Raw genomic sequence first — 18,147 nt, 5'->3', positions numbered from 1 at the left:
CAAAATGAAATGAAAACTGTTTAATAAAAGTATCAAATATAAACAGTAAAACATAATTTTATTATTTAATGTTAAGCATGCAGGATGTCCACATTACTATCCATATACTCTGTATATAACGTGTACTTCTTTAACAGGATAATGATTTTCCTCAGGTTATTAAATAAAGTTATTAAACATAGTGTAATCAAATTAATTTCAATTAATTTATATTGTACAAAATATGTTGAACTCAACAAGAAAAGTTTCAATTGTTAATGAAAAAAAAACCCCAAAACATCAATTAATCTGAAATTGGCTTCTTAGATCTCCCCCTTCTGGTATAGACAATTCAACGTGAAAACCAAATTGGTTCAACTTTAACTAAAATACTTTGTTTTTAATGATTTATCTAAAAACCGAGTTATTTTTTTCAATACAATGTATAACGAGTAAAAAATGAAATCGTAAACAATTAAATAAAATGATCAAATATAAACGTGGGATAACTTGATTAGACCAAAAGGTAGCAGCAATTTGTTGTTGACGTAAACTAGCCTATTAATCTATTGCAATAAAAATTCATAATTTCAGTTAAAATTTGTAGATTTAGCTAACTAAGTCCTTATATTTGTATAAAGTAAAATTCGTTTATAGTGGACCATTGTTTTAACAATGAAATAGCTACAATTAAAATTAGCTTGCTAGTCCCTCTCTGTGATCACAAATAGACAACTCTGGCTCATTTATCAATCATTATATCATGAAGGGAAGTTTTTTTTTATCTTTATTCTCATATCATGAAGGGAAGTAATTTAATGCATATTTCATTCTAATATGTCAATTTTAATCATAGTCTATTTCAAAATTGATACAAAGTTCTTTATATTGGTATGTAAAAATTTCAAACGTTTTAAATTTATGAAATTATATTCGTACATCAATTGCTTTGATACATCAATAACAAAAACTGAAATATATTGCATTGATTCATTTTGTAGTTATTCAAAATTATATCAGAAAACTAAACATAATTATAAAAAAAATGAACCTGTTAAGGGGAGACAATTCTCGTATAACTTTTTCGAATTGGCACATAATACCACGGAATGTCACTCATCATACAAATGGCACATCCATATAATCAATTAACTGCGCAATCGTACTCCACCTTCAATGCTGATTCTGAATTATAAATATAACCAAAAGTTGTTAATCTATAGATAGTGAAGACTAATGAAAGCTAACCCACTGTAAAAATATTTTTTTGCACTTTTTTAAAACTTCCTCCGAAAAATTCTCGAGCCACTTGACTTTCATAGCTCAAAATTAACGTTTTTACAGAATATTCTAATAAAGTAGTTACAGATTATTCGCTTCTCAAAGTGTAAGACGCATTACAAATTGTATGCTTGCACAATCTTACCGAAATAGGGATTTGATTAAGACCTAAACATTTTGACATTTCTTCGTCTATTTTTATCGAAAACCGGTTTAAACAAAACACAAGTACGTGTTAAGATCCGACTAAATACCTATTTCCCGAAATGGTCAGGTAAAATTGCTACGTAAACATTATGAAATGTTATTGATCGGATAATTTTTCTGTATATTTATTGATTCTTTATATCAAAATTATTCAAAACATTTATAATTAAGATACCTATAATAATAAATGGCATTTGCTGTATTTGGTACATATATTTTATTTATTTTCAAATTTTAATTACCTACTACTTTATATTTATTTGATCTTCCGACTGTTTTGATTTGCGCGCCATTTATGAGTATCTCGTAAACGAAACACGCATCCGGCCTCACCATTTATAAAATCTGTATCGTTTATGAAAAAAAAAATTGTTTTAAACATACTTTTTATTTTCCAGGTAAGATTGAAAATCTGGATGCTTAGCTTAAACTGAATCAATCACGTAATTAACGCATGCATTTTAAAAGAAGAAACACTCAGTTTTATAGGAGATATCAATACAATTTGTTATTAATACAGTGATAACAAAAGTGCAAGAACTGACGCCAGTAGCAATCAGAACATGAGGAACCAACGCATTTTCCTTTCTTTAATGTTTAAACTTTTATTTTTCATATCAGTTTATTATGCATATTACCAGCATTTTCAGCCAAGCCAATACAAGGTTCTAGAATCAAACGAACGTCTATCTACTATAACTGAATTTAGAAATACTAGTGGCCCCTTTTTAGTAGATACTTCAGCTTGCAAAATTCCGTATATAGATCCGTTTGATAAATCAGTGAAACACATGTTCAGAAAAGGAACAGTCTTAAAGTGTGTCGTCATCAATGATGTAGTATACTCGAATAGAAATACTATATTCATAAATTGGAAAGCTGTTAATAACTCGCAACTGAAAAATAAAATGAAATACTGCAAATATGACGTCATTTGGAGGCCATATAATAAAAAGCGTCACCACAATTTTTTTATGTTTAAAAACGAAAGTAAAGAATTCGTAGATCGTATTGATATATCAAATGAATTCATTCGTGTTAAATGCTACACTGGAGGTGGTCTCGACGTGTATACAAATTTCTTCTCTTTTGTTCATTTAAAAGCAGAGGTCGAGGAGCGATGTGAAAAAAATGTAATTAAGTTTGCAAACACACGACAAAAACGGTTAAATGTTTTGATGATTGGTATTGATTCAGTAGCTAGAAATAATATGCTACGCTATATGAAGGGCACTTGGAAATATTTAGTAAACACACACAATGCCATAGATTTACTTGGCTATAATAAAGTTGCTGATAACACTTTTCCAAATATAGTTCCGATGACAGCGGGAAAATTTGAAAATGAGTTACCACGGAAAGAATCATTAAGGTGGACGCCAATGGACAAATATAATTTTATATGGAACAATTATTCTGCAAAGGGGTATAGAACTTTCTATGCTGAAGATCATCCCAATATAGGAATGTTTGATTGGCGGAAATCAGGATTTAATATACCTCAAGGAGATTACTACAATAGACCTTTAAGTGTTGCTATGGAAAAAAATAAAAAGGTTTGGAATTCCAATCACTATTGTGTACATGGGAGAACAGAAACTGATATAGTTCTAAACTATTTAGGGCAATATGTTACGATGTTTCAGTCTAAGCAACATTTTGCCTTTACTTTTTTTTCAAGGCTCACACATGATTATCTCCACGAAACATATAAAGCAGATAAAATTTACCTTAAGTTTTTTACAGACTTGTTTGAAAATGATATCTTAAAAAACACAGTTGTGTTCTTTTTCAGTGATCATGGAATGCGTTTTGGTCGTTTTAGACAAACATTTTCGGGAAAATTGGAAGAACGTCTTCCTTTTATGCTGATTGTATTCCCTTCATGGTTCATTAAAAAGTATCCAGAAGTTCACAGAAATTTGCAGATCAATGCAAAAAGACTAACAACTCCTTTCGATATCTTTACCACATTAGAACATATTTTAGATTTCAATGGAATTAAGAAAAAGCAAGTGACAAATCAAAGATCAATGAGCTTACTTCATGAAATCCCCGAAAACAGAACTTGTGAAGAAGCTGGTATCCTACCCCATTGGTGTACTTGTTCTAAAATTACAACATTAGATATTCACAATAAGACAATTATACAAATTGGTCATGCTTTTGTATCTAAGATTAACCAACAATTAATGCATTTTTTTGACGTTTGTGAAAAATTGTACTTGAAGTCTATAAAATATGCTCTGCTTGTAATACCATCCGACAAAGTGCTGCGACACGGAAAGACTTATAAATATGGCGATCGCATTAAGTCTTATATTGATTATCAGATAACCATTCAAACAAAGCCAGGAGATGCTATCATTGAAGGGACGTTACGGTTTGACCAGAATGGAAAAACATATGACTTAGTAGGTGATGTCAGTCGAATTAATAAGTACGGTGATCAGTCACACTGTATTGAGCAAAATCACCTTAAAAAACTTTGCTACTGTAAAATTCAACCGTAAAATGTCATTATCAGTTATCGATTTTATCAAAAGTTCATTAAAGCCAATTTTTCCATTAAGATCAGATATAATGAAATCAACTATCGGAACGGGTTTCAAAGAAATACCTTTATATGCCGGATTCATCTGAATCAATAGGCCAGTTCCGGGATACGATTTTCAGACGAATCTGTCATGGGACTTCCACCACCACGTGACAAGAATATAAAAATGAAGATGTGGTATGATTGCCAAGGAGACAACTATCCACAAAAGACCAAAATGACACAAACATTAACAAATATAGGTCACCGTACGGCCTTCAACAATGAGCAAAGCCCATACCGCTTAGTCAGCTATAAAAAGCCCCGATAAGACAATGTAAAACAATTCAAACGAGAAAACTAATTGCCTTGTTTATGTTAAAGATGAAGGTAATCTAATCTTATAAGGAAGAAAACCCTTAGTATTTAAAAAAAATCGTTTTGTAAACAGTTAATTTAAGTATGAACATATCAATGGTAACTCAAGTCAACATAGAAGTACTGACTATTGAGTTGGTGATACCCCCGGGAAAAAAATCTCCACCAGCAGTGGCATCGACCCAGTGGTTGCAAATAAACGTAATTTTTTCACTTTCCAAAACATTTCTTTCTTTAAAATGGGTTTTGTTACCATACATGTCCTTAAAATGTCATTTATTTTTCCAGATAATTCAGAACAAAACGAAATGCAATAGAGGGTGGGCAAATTGATGACGGTGAATTTATGTTTGTGCAAAATATGAAATGAATACACTAGAAACATAGATACAAGGAGTAAACACCTTTTTTTCTCGCTATATTGAAAATCCATTGGTGGCCTGCGGCAATTTTTTGCTCTTTGGTCGGGTTTTTGTCTAATTGACACATTGCCGATTGCCATTCTTAATTTCATTTGATACACCATTGTTGTAAATAATTTCATCGTCGGTACCAGTATCTAAATTATGAACGCCAAGTCAACAATTCAAGCGGTTGCATTTGTTTTTATAATTTGTGTTACATTCTGTACGACAAAAAAATCTGAAACAGCTTTTGTTGGAATGTAAACTCGATTCAAATCATCTTCTCCTTCCTATCCATACACGCAATAACATGCATTTGCTTAAAAGGTCATCGATTCTCCTCAGATTTTTGAATAACGAGATACTCAACATACTAGTATGTTTAAATTGATTAACTTTTTTTTTATATATTTTACAAAATTATGAACTTCCTAGGAAGAAAGATAAGAAGTTAGCAATATCCTTTAACTCTACTTTCCGCTATATAGATGACGTTCTTTCACTAAACAATTCAAAATTTGGTGACTATGTGAAACGCATCTATCCCATCGAATTGGAGATAAAGGATACTACAGATACATTTAAGTCAGCTTCATATCTTGACTTACATCTAGAAATTGACAATGAGGGTCGGTTGAAGACAAAACTTTACGACAAAAGAGATGATTTCAGCTTTCCAATTGTGAACTTTCCATTTCTAAGTAGCAACATTCCAGCAGCACCTGCATACGGGGTATATATCTCTCAATTGATACGATATTCCCGTGCTTGCATTTCCTATCATGATTTTCTTGATAGAGGGTTACTGCTCACAAGGAAGCTATTAAATCAAGAGTTCCAAATGGTGAAGTTGAAATCATCCCTTCGTAAATTTTACGGACGCCATCACGAGTTGGTTGACCGTTATGGAATAACCATTTCACAAATGATATCGGATATGTTCCTCACGTCGTAACTACAATCCCCTTCCCTTTCATGAATTTAACCTACCGAATTAGACTATTTACCGGATTTGTAATCACATAAGCAACACGGCGGGTGCCGCATGTGGAGCAGGATCTGCTTACCCTTCCGGAGCACCTGAGATCACCCCTAGTTTTTGGTGGGGTTCGTGTTGTTTATTCTTTAGTTTTCTATGTTGTGTCATGTGTACTATTGTTTTTCTGTTGGTCTTTTTCATTTTTAGCCATGGCGTTGTCAGTTTGTTTTAGATTTATGAGTTTGACTGTCCCTTTGGTATCTTTCGTCCCTCTTTTATAGACGCATTTAAAATTGACGACCTTAAAGATGTATTGATTTGGTTTATGTTTTACCAGCTGCCTAAAAAATGGAAACTGGTCCCTTACATCTGGTACGTTGACATTAACATATCAAATTTATGTCTTACAGACATGTTTTACCAGCTGCCTAAAAACTGGAAACTGGTCCCTTACATCTGGTACGTTGACATTAACATTTCAAATGTATGTCGTACAGGCATGTTTTACCAGCTGCCTAAGCAATACAAACTGTCCCGTTATATCTGATGCGTTGACATTAACATATCAAATGTATGTCGTACATACATGAACGTAATATGTACATTACAAACTTTTCAAAACTATTCTTAGTTCTCTAAATTGGTTTTCTTACAATACATGTCCGTAAAATTCACTTATTCTTCCAGATTGTTAAGGTTAAAACGAAATGCAATATAGAGTGTTCAAATTCATAACGGTAAATTAATTTTGAACGATATATGTAATGAATACGTTTACATAAGGGGCCTGGGTTTCAAAAGAATCGTAAAATATGTCATAAGTTATATTTTAGGACAAATACTATGACCATCTTATGACTATCATATGATATGCCATAGGATGGAAATCAAAGTTATTTTAAAATATGACTGTCATAAGTGTACATACTTTCTTTTATTTTAAATAATCGTTAAAAAAGATGAAAAAATAAATAATAAAAAGTATGAACATTGTTATTATATTTATTCTTTTAATTTACGAATATGTTTGTCTCTCTCATTTTAATGAGAATGGAATTATATATGAAAAGGAATCAAAATAAAAGTTGAACATTTGTTTAAATAAAATTTTGTATATGTAATGAAACAAAGTTGAACTTCGCGTTTACAGTGTGACAATGTATTTGATTGTGAATACTTTTAAGATTTGAAACATCAAGTACCCGATCAACAAAATGCCCGTGCAAATGCGTCAATAAACGTACTATATATAATGAAGGAAAATGTATATATAATAAATATTAGAAAAAATCATTAACTAGAAGAAAAATAACGTCGCAGGAGATTCAAATTTTAATATAAAGTTAAGTCCAGGAGATCTTTTTTTAACTATTTAGAAGACTCAGCCACACAACTTTTATTATAAAAATTATCAAATTATACATGACAAGTAATTCAATTTTAGTTGTTGATCATAAGACCATCAGAAGTCACGTCGCGAGGTGTTTTAAATTTACGACAAAAGTTATGATATATGATATAAAGGACACTTCAAAAACATATCTTACGACTTTGACATGACAAACGACCATCATAAGATATATTTTACTCATAAGATACTTTCAAAAACCAGGCCCCATTATCATAGATTAGTTGCCAAAACGCATTTTCCAGCCCACCTCGTAGCGGCAGTAGTGTTGACTTTGAAATAACGGTTAATAATATACAAAGACAAAACAAAAGATCACTATAACACTTCTCTAAAAGGATAAAAAAAGTGAGTACCAAGAATCTAAACTTCACTACCATCATGCAATATGTGTGAATTCGATACAGAATATTAATCAAATAGGTCTTTTATCAATTAAAAAACTTTTGTAGAAATAGGACGAGATTTCCTTTGACAAAACTCAAAACGACAAATGGTACAATTCAGCACTTTAATTTCATCATAAATTTAAAATTTATCAAGCGTAGTATAACATACGTTATAGATAATAAAATTGAGAATGAAAATGGAGAATGTGTCAAAGAGACAACAACCCGACCATAGCACAGAAAACAGCAGAAGGTCACCAACAGGTCTTTAATGAAGCGAGAAATTCCCGCACCCGGCGGCGTCCTTTAGCAGTCCCCATAACAAATATATATATACTAGTTCGGTGATAATGAACGCCATACTAGACTCCGAATGGTACACAAGAAACTAAAATTAAAACACTTGTTTCTTGAATAAATTAAACAGTATAGATAAAATACAACAATCCAGAATAAAAATCTATCTATAAATTGAATAGTTTTTACAGAATACACCAATCCTCTAATGATACGTACGTGCTAAAAAAACTCATTCTTAATATCAATTTAATCGATGTCAACCGAAATCTCTCTTCTTGATTTAGCACTTTTAACAGTTTTGTCAAAGGTGTCAATAATGCTGCAGCCAGATTATAAATAAATATGCACGTGGATATCCATTACTATTATCATTGCCAAATTACAACTATCTGATAGGCCAGTTGCCAATTTTATATCACACATTTTTTGGGGAGTTACGATTAACCTCCTTCAGTTTAACAAGGCAATGCATGATATCAAAAACACATACTTGTTAACAAAACAAAACAGAACGCATCAACTTGACGGATGTAAACTTGACAAGTTCGCAATGTTAATGTAAAAAAACATTTTCAATAAATCTGAAATCAGAGGATATGACTTCCTTGATCTTCTTCCTCATATAAAACTAAACTTAAAAATCAATTTGTACCAATTTAAAAAGAATCCTTTTTGTTTTTTGACAAAGTTTTTATTATTCTTACGATCCAAATGAAATTGAAGTAATTTTGAATAAACTGATAAACCAATCAAATATAAACAGTAAGAACTTGGAATAATTTGATTGATTAACGTTACGCATGCAACATGTGCACATTACTATCCATCCACGCTATGACCTGTAAGCAGTTTATTGATTCTCTTCAGAATATTAGTATGATCAAATTATTAACAATTTATTTATATTGTAAAAAAAATGTTATAAACGCATTTTTAATTGATAACTTTACAAAAAAAAAGATTGATTTTGTTTATGTTTTATAATCTACTGAAACAACACAAACGGTCCCCTTATATCTTGTACATCTAGAATTTCTATTTTATAAGGAGAATCTTAATTAAAATGTTTTAAACGTCTTCCAAACAACACCTGTAATCATTCAACCTTCCGGAGCACCTGGTTTCACTCCTGGTTTAACTCCCGGTTTTTAGAGGAGTTCGTGTTGTTTCTTATTTATTATTTATAACTGTGGATGTAAATGTCCTTTGTGTTTTTAAGTCTTTGTTTACTCCTTAGTTTTGATTGTTATTGTCTTTACATATCAGACTGTACGGCTTCTTTATTGGTAGATTTTAATGAATTATATACATATATATATAAGCCCAGGTGGTCGTGTGGTCTAGCGGGACGGATACAGTGCAGGCGATTTGGTGTCACCATATCTCAGTAGCATGGGTTCAAATCCTGGCGAGGGAAAAACAAAAAAATTGAGAAAGCAAATTTAAAGATCTAACATTGTTGGGTTGATGTTTAGACGAGTTGTATATACATAATGTACACAGCCATGTTTCATCATCACTGCTAGTGATACGATGGATAGATCTGTTGTAGAGTTGTCACTGGCTCAGACGTACTTATAAATATAATCATTTTCTGTGACTGTATCTTACAATAACTTGTAGGATCCTTTACTATATATAATTTAGCTGATCTGTCAGAATAACATCTTCATGCTTTATATATCATGTACTGTAGTACGACGCTAGATTAAAACTGACGAGGAAAGGTAACACCCAGCCACCGAAAGCTTCAATTTTATGAAGCCTAGGTGGTCGTGTGGTCTAGCGCACCGGTTACAATGCAGGCGATTTGGTGTCACGATATCCCAGTAGTATGGGTTCGAATCCCGGCGAGGAAGAACAAAAACATTCCGAAAGTTTTACAGATCTAGCATTGTTGGGTTGGTGTTTAGATGAGTTGTATGTACATAATGTTCGCAGCCATGTATCACCATCACTGCTGCTGATCCGATAGATAAATCTGTTGTATAGTTTTCACTGGCTCAGACGTACGTATATATGTATATCATTAAAGAGGACTAGTTTTTGTAATGTTGCTAATACATTTTTTGTTGTAATTATTTTTGTTTCATATCTGTGACTTTTTACCTGCGACTTTTTTCCTGTGACTTGTTTTCCTGTGACTTTTCCCCTTTCACCGTGTGACTAGGGCATAATTAATAAAACATGATTTATACCCAAAACAACAACATATAAAAGTATGGAACGCCAACACTGTCTTATTATAATCATTTTCATTATATGATGTTCATATACCTTAAAATAATGTGCACTTGTGATTATATGATGTGTAAATACCTTGATATGATGTGCAAATATCATATAAGGATGTGCAAATATCATATAAGGATGTGCAAACATACTTAAATAATGTTCATATATACTTATATGATGTGTTTACATACTTTTATGATGTGCAACCATACTTATATGATGTGCAACCATACTTATATGATGTGCAAAAATACTTATATGATGTGCAAACATTCTTATATTATGTGCAAATGAATTATATAATGTGCAAAGATCCTTAATTGATGAGGAAATATACTTATATGATTTGCAAATGAACTTATATCATGTGCAAATAGACTTATATAATGTGTACATATCATTATATGATTTGCAGTTATTATATATTATGTGCAAATATCGGTATATGATGTGTTTGTGTCATTATATTATGTGCTTGTAATCTGATATAATGTGGTTTGGTTTACTTTATCATATGATGTCGGAACGTATTTATATGATGTGCTTTCATCGTCGTTATGGTCAGTGAACATGAATACGATTAGAATGATTACTGTCTACGTCATAACTGATTCCGATCTGCTTCTGTAAACTTTAAACCCGCCTCAAATATATGTCTATCGGAAGCCAGGGTGCAATTAATATAAAAAATGAGACAATGCAGTTTAATAAAATCATCGTTTCAAACATTTCGGAGGGAGATTATGAACAATTAATACAGGAACTAAGAGAAATTTGCGGCTGTTGCGAAAATATGATAAAACGAATGTTTAGGCTCTTTATAGCTTGCTATCTGGGTTAAGCAAAGGCTACGTGTTGAAGGTCGTTCTTTGATCTATTGGCTATTTCTATTCATTGCAAAATATACCATTGAATTCACAGTCAGTCTTAAAAATATTTCCCAACAATAGCTATAAAATTATCTACTCATGCATAATATGGCGATATGGTTTGTTTTAAAAAATGTTATTGAATATTATAAATGGTAAGATGTATAATGTAATGTTTCTCCTCCAAAACCATACAAAGGCGGAAATATTTGTGATATGACGTTTACATGAAGTTCATTGTACTTCCTTAATATTTTCTTTGAAACAATCTTTTTTCCACGAAAAAAGCCAAAATATCCAAATTCGGAGACCGCATGCTAAGTCCACGTACTGCCCGCGAAATGCGAGATGGTCAGGTTGGGTAATGTTCACATATTTGTATATACAGATTGTTTATTTTCAACTTATTTTAATGGAGATATTTTTTTAATTGCTAATAAAATTCTTAAACTTGAGTAATTCGTCAGATTTGGAGTGGCGTCAACGGTACCTGAGATACATAGGGGTTGATTCCTGGTAAAGTGTTTGATTTTATTTTTCATCTGTTAAGTTGGGATTTTTTGTGTACTAATTTTTATCCTTTTCGGTAATGTCAAAGGATTTTACGTAGTCATACGGTTATTTGGTTAAAAGGACAAAAAAAAACACTGAAAATTACACTTTGCCACACTTATTCAATTTAGGGTATTTGATATTTTTATTTTCCAACAGAGATGAATGGGGTGATGCCCGTCTTTTGCATTATAATCCTCGTTTTCGTATCTTAAAAAAAAAAGAATTAAATGCATTAACCGTGTCCTAATTCTCACTGTGTCCACCTTATTACTGTGTCCACACTCTTTGTTTCAACACTTGCCCAATTGTTCCGCGATTTCGCTGGCATCTTCTAATAATTATAATTCGGAATACTTTGCTTGCTTGTGACTATGGTGTTCACCAAGACTTATCACCTTTTCTATTTTCTTTACTTTTAATTGACTAATTTCTTAGTGAGTAAAAATATTACAGGACTTAACATAACTATACCAGAAGATCTGGAAATGAGTTTTTATTGTTTGACTCTTATTCATACATTATGCATCATAAAATTAGAACAATTCTAATACTTCTATAATAAACATTCTCATAAAAATTGTAAGTCCAATTTAATATTTGAATTCATTTACCATAGTTACCATACCACATATTCTTATATGTTGTCACAAACAAAAAATCAAACATCTTGATATTAATGTCAGATTCAGAAAAATATTTGTATGAATCGGATTCTTTTCTCTCAACAAGTACGATATATCCCTCTTTAGACAAGAATCAGGTCTGTCATTCATTAATTTGGTAAAGGGTAGAAGTGTCGGATTTTTAAATACTGTTGCAAAATTAAGATCTACAAATAATCAACGTGTCCAAAATGTTGAATTGACCCCATAATGAGTTCCTGCTCTTTAAAGTCAATTTTAGAAAAAAATCTGATTTACCAAAAATGAAATATACAGATCACTTTAATCAAAAATGTCTTTGATACTTACCAAACTGTCAAGCTCCAGAACGAACTAATTTGTTATCATGGCAGGTCAATTACAGTGCAGACATAGCGGGGACAAGGGATGTCAAACATAGAGTTTAGCTCTGAGCTCGCAATAGGGGACGTCATATCTGATGCAGGAAAATACGAGTGTTATTTGATGAAAAAATCACACAAAAGCGCTTCTGAACCGTATGTTGTCCCTTAATATCAAATTCTTATGGCTATTAAAAATCAATAGTTTCTGTAGGAATATCAACACTCATCCAATTCCATTTCGGACTGGCTTTGCAGTTATATCATGAATATGGGTCTCAAACATTGTATTCACATGGGTTCTGTGATTCCAATGCAAAGGTAAGACTATACCTGACAAGAATTGTCTTCACGGGGTTGACCGATTCAAGTTTCTCTTCGTGTTCCGAATGTTTCAAAACATTTCAAATTGTGCTGAATAAATGGAAAACACATCGGAGATTAATTGAGTGATTTTGCGCTCAATGTCAAGAGATATTGGAAATTTTACTGTTCAGTTAGAAACATTTCACCATCAAGTTAATCCATTCTAGACCACATATAACACCACTCCTTCTTACTCAGGTCTTAATTGTCACTTTAGAAAACATAAATGGATTTATCCCAACCTTTATCAAGGGACACATGTCATTAGATTACTTACAAGATTAACTTTGTTTCTACAAAGGTAAATTGTTGTGCTCAAAAAAGTTTTGTGTGCTTTGGAAAAACTCTTTCCTGCACCGAGCTTTGTCCGTGTCAAGGAAGTGAAGCGTGCTGTAATGCTAATACGCGTACTGAATTTGCAAACGATGTCATATAGAATTTAAAACGTAACAACCGAATTGATCAAGCTTGAAATGAAGTACATGTACTTTAATTTTTTAAATGATTTATCTGAAACCCGAGTTAGGTATTTTCTATCATAACGACCAAAATGAAATCGAAACAGTTGAACAAAATGATAAGATCATGCCACTGATGATTTAATGAATTAAAGTAAATTATGCAACATGTCCACATTACTATTTATACACTCTATAATGTATAGAAAGTTGTCTCATTGACAATCACACCACATCTTCCTATATCTACTCTATAACTAAAGACAACGGTTATAAAATATAATCAAGAGTAGTAAACCGCTGTTCATAAAATTGATTTTGTTTATGTTTTAACATCTGCAAACTCTGCACACTGTTCGCTTATATATCTGTTACATTGACATTTTCATATGTATTATACTTAAAAGTAATTTTTATTAATGTACAATTTCTACATTTAAACGTGAATCTGAATAAATAAGTAGTATACGTATTTCAAACAACATCCGATATTTTTTACGTATGCTTTAGTATTGAGAGAGTTGGATGTATTGTATATAAAGTCAAAGGTAAATAACGAATTTTCTATCGTTTTAAAAAATATTTCTTTCTTTAAAATAGGTAATGCTACTACATTTGTCCTTAAAATTTCATGTATTCTACCGGATTAACTAGCTTTCATTAACTGTGATTACTACTCTCAACTCATAATTACCTGTTAATTTAGTTAATTGGTACTATTTGTACTGCTTTTTGTTATTTAATATTTACCTATTAAGGATTATATATCGTCTCTTCAAAATTATACAAGCTTTGATAAGTGTTTCAATTTTCTAACCTGTTTCCGTACTATGAACAGCAAAACTATTTGTGTTGTAAAATCAATTTCTGTTCTCAAATATAATGAAAACCTTTCAACAAAATTATTATGATTTACCATTGTGCAATATTCTATTTTGCGGCATTTAGTTCAAGGTTACTTTTTCTCTTGAAATTACTTTTAAACTTCTCACAGCGGTATACTGGTGTTGCCTTTATTTATTCACCCCTTATTTTATTGATTTTTTATTTACATTGTGTCATAGATCGAAATTATTCGTTCAGTGTGTATTCATTTGTGTCAATATGTCTATTCATTGAGTGAAGCCATTTCCATTGATATTTTATTGTGTGTCTTTCTATCTTGTGATGTAACACTATTGTTTCAGGTAAGAGTGAAAGTTGGTACCTATCAAACATTAAAACTCGCTGAAAATGTTTGCATCTGACCCCTAAGTTAGAGACCTCAGTTTTTTCCTGATTTTCAGTTGTTGTCGTTTGTTGATGTGGTTAATATGAGTTTCTTTTTTTCTTTAAATTAAACCATTGGTTTTGCCGTTTGAATTGTTTTACACTAGTCATTTATGGGACCCTTGATAGCTTGCTGTTCGATGTGAGCCAATGTTCCGCGTTGAAGTCCGTACTTTAACTTATAATGTTTTTTCCTTTTCAAATTGTAACTTGGATGTAACATTGGCACTCATACCACATCTCCTCTAATCTATAAGTGGTAAACGAAAGGCAATATAGGGTGTTCAAATTGATTACGAGGAATTTATGTTGTACGAAATATGTAATGAATATAATAGAATCATAGATACCAGTTGTAAAGTTTGGTAAACCGTTGTTGGAAATAATCTCATCATAGGTACGTCCAGCATTTGAATTGTAAACGCCAAATTAATGACTTTATTGGTAGCATATACTTAATGATTTGTTTTTAATTCGTTGACATAACCCTGGTTCATCCACTTTCTGCATAGACACAGATGAAACTCTTGAATAACAAACCATTTGTAAAATTAATTTCCCATATGCAGGTGAAGTTGGTATGTTTAGTCTTAGATGCATGATTTTTTTATTAGTTGTTAGTGGCTTTGAACTAGCTGTCAGATAACTGTGAGTACTATCAGATCTGTTCATTGTGTCTTTTTGTGTCGGGATGTATGAGTACCCGGCCACGTCCACTTGCATTTTTGTCTAGCTGATGAGTTAAGCCTTTTTCAACTGATTTTTTATAGTTCGTTATTTTGTTGTACTGCTAAACCACTCTCCCAGGTTAGGGGGAGGGGGAGTTTGGGACCCCGCTTACATGTTTAACCCCGCCAGTCAGAAGCCTGTTATTCAGTGGTTGTCGTTTGTTGTTCTGTTACATATTTGTTTTTTGTTCATTTTTTTTTATAAAAATAAAGCCGTTAGTTTTTTCGTTTGAATTGTTTTACATTGTCTTATCGGGGCCTTTTGTAGCTGACTATGCGGTATAAGCTTTGCTCATTGCTAAAGGCCGTACAGTGACCTATAGTTGTCAATGTCTGTGTCATTTTGGTCTCTTGTGGACAGTTGTCTCATTGGTAATCATACCACATCTTCTTTTTTATATGTTGCTACTTAGATTAAGGGGTGCAATTGGTGATTTCAAAATTTAAAATCGTCTCTTTTGCCATAGAGTCTTGTACATTGAGATGATCGCTTATGGTTAACTCGAGATATAAGTCAAAATGGTGTTTAGAAGCCGTGTCTATTGGTTTTCTTTTTCTATCTGGAGGATATATTAATGACACACAATTAGAAAAGTTTGGATTTTAAAGGGAAAGAACAAAACAATTAATCTGACTTTACAGGACCTGGCTTCTTTAACCTTCCTTTTCCCCCTCTGACATATAAAATTTAACTGAAAAAATAGAATTTGTCTAACTTTCAAAGTAATGCTTTTGTTTTTAAATAAATTATAATAAAAAACGAGTTAGCTTTTTTTTTGTATCATAACGATCAAAATGAAATGAAAACTGTTTAATAAAAGTATCAAATATAAACAGTAAAACATAATTTTATTATTTAATGTTAAGCATGCAGGATGTCCACATTACTATCCATATACTCTGTATATAACGTGTACTTCTTTAACAGGATAATGATTTTCCTCAGGTTATTAAATAAAGTTATTAAACATAGTGTAATCAAATTAATTTCAATTAATTTATATTGTACAAAATATGTTGAACTCAACAAGAAAAGTTTCAATTGTTAATGAAAAAAAAACCCCAAAACATCAATTAATCTGAAATTGGCTTCTTAGATCTCCCCCTTCTGGTATAGACAATTCAACGTGAAAACCAAATTGGTTCAACTTTAACTAAAATACTTTGTTTTTAATGATTTATCTAAAAACCGAGTTATTTTTTTCAATACAATGTATAACGAGTAAAAAATGAAATCGTAAACAATTAAATAAAATGATCAAATATAAACGTGGGATAACTTGATTAGACCAAAAGGTAGCAGCAATTTGTTGTTGACGTAAACTAGCCTATTAATCTATTGCAATAAAAATTCATAATTTCAGTTAAAATTTGTAGATTTAGCTAACTAAGTCCTTATATTTGTATAAAGTAAAATTCGTTTATAGTGGACCATTGTTTTAACAATGAAATAGCTACAATTAAAATTAGCTTGCTAGTCCCTCTCTGTGATCACAAATAGACAACTCTGGCTCATTTATCAATCATTATATCATGAAGGGAAGTTTTTTTTTATCTTTATTCTCATATCATGAAGGGAAGTAATTTAATGCATATTTCATTCTAATATGTCAATTTTAATCATGGTCTATTTCAAAAATGATACAAAGTTCTTTATATTGGTATGTAAAAATTTCAAACGTTTTAAATTTATGAAATTATATTCGTACATCAATTGCTTTGATACATCAATAACAAAAACTGAAATATATTGCATTGATTCATTTTGTAGATATTCAAAATTATATCAGAAAACTAAACATAATTATAAAAAAAATGAACCTGTTAAGGGGAGACAATTCTCGTATAACTTTTTCGAATTGGCACATAATACCACGGAATGTCACTCATCATACAAATGGCACATCCATATAATCAATTAACTGCGCAATCGTACTCCACCTTCAATGCTGATTCTGAATTATAAATATAACCAAAAGTTGTTAATCTATAGATAGTGAAGACTAATGAAAGCTAACCCACTGTAAAAATATTTTTTTGCACTTTTTTAAAACTTCCTCAGAAAAATTCTCGAGCCACTTGACTTTCATAGCTCAAAATTAACGTTTTTACAGAATATTCTAATAAAGTAGTTACAGATTATTCGCTTCTCAAAGTGTAAGACGCATTACAAATTGTATGCTTGCACAATCTTACCGAAATAGGGATTTAATTAAGACCTAAACATTTTGACATTTCTTCGTCTATTTTTATCGAAAACCGGTTTAAACAAAACACAAGTACGTGTTAAGATCCGACTAAATACCTATTTCCCGAAATGGTCAGGTAAAATTGCTACGTAAACATTATGAAATGTTATTGATCGGATAATTTTTCTGTATATTTATTGATTCTTTATATCAAAATTATTCAAAACATTTATAATTAAGATACCTATAAAAATAAATGGCATTTGCTGTATTTGGTACATATATTTTATTTATTTTCAAATTTTAATTACCTACTACTTTATATTTATTTGATCTTCCGACTGTTTTGATTTGCGCGCCATTTATGAGTATCTCGTAAACGAAACACGCATCCGGCCTCACCATTTATAAAATCTGTATCGTTTATGAAAAAAAAATTGTTTTAAACATACTTTTTATTTTCCAGGTAAGATTGAAAATCTGGATGCTTAGCTTAAACTGAATCAATCACGTAATTAACGCATGCATTTTAAAAGAAGAAACACTCAGTTTTATAGGAGATATCAATACAATTTGTTATTAATACAGTGATAACAAAAGTGCAAGAACTGACG

Source organism: Mytilus trossulus, chromosome 2 (assembly GCF_036588685.1).
Source record: "Mytilus trossulus isolate FHL-02 chromosome 2, PNRI_Mtr1.1.1.hap1, whole genome shotgun sequence".
NCBI lineage: Eukaryota > Metazoa > Mollusca > Bivalvia > Mytilida > Mytilidae > Mytilus > Mytilus trossulus.
The sequence above is the reverse complement of the archived record's forward strand: the minus strand, read 5'-3'. Positions refer to the sequence as shown.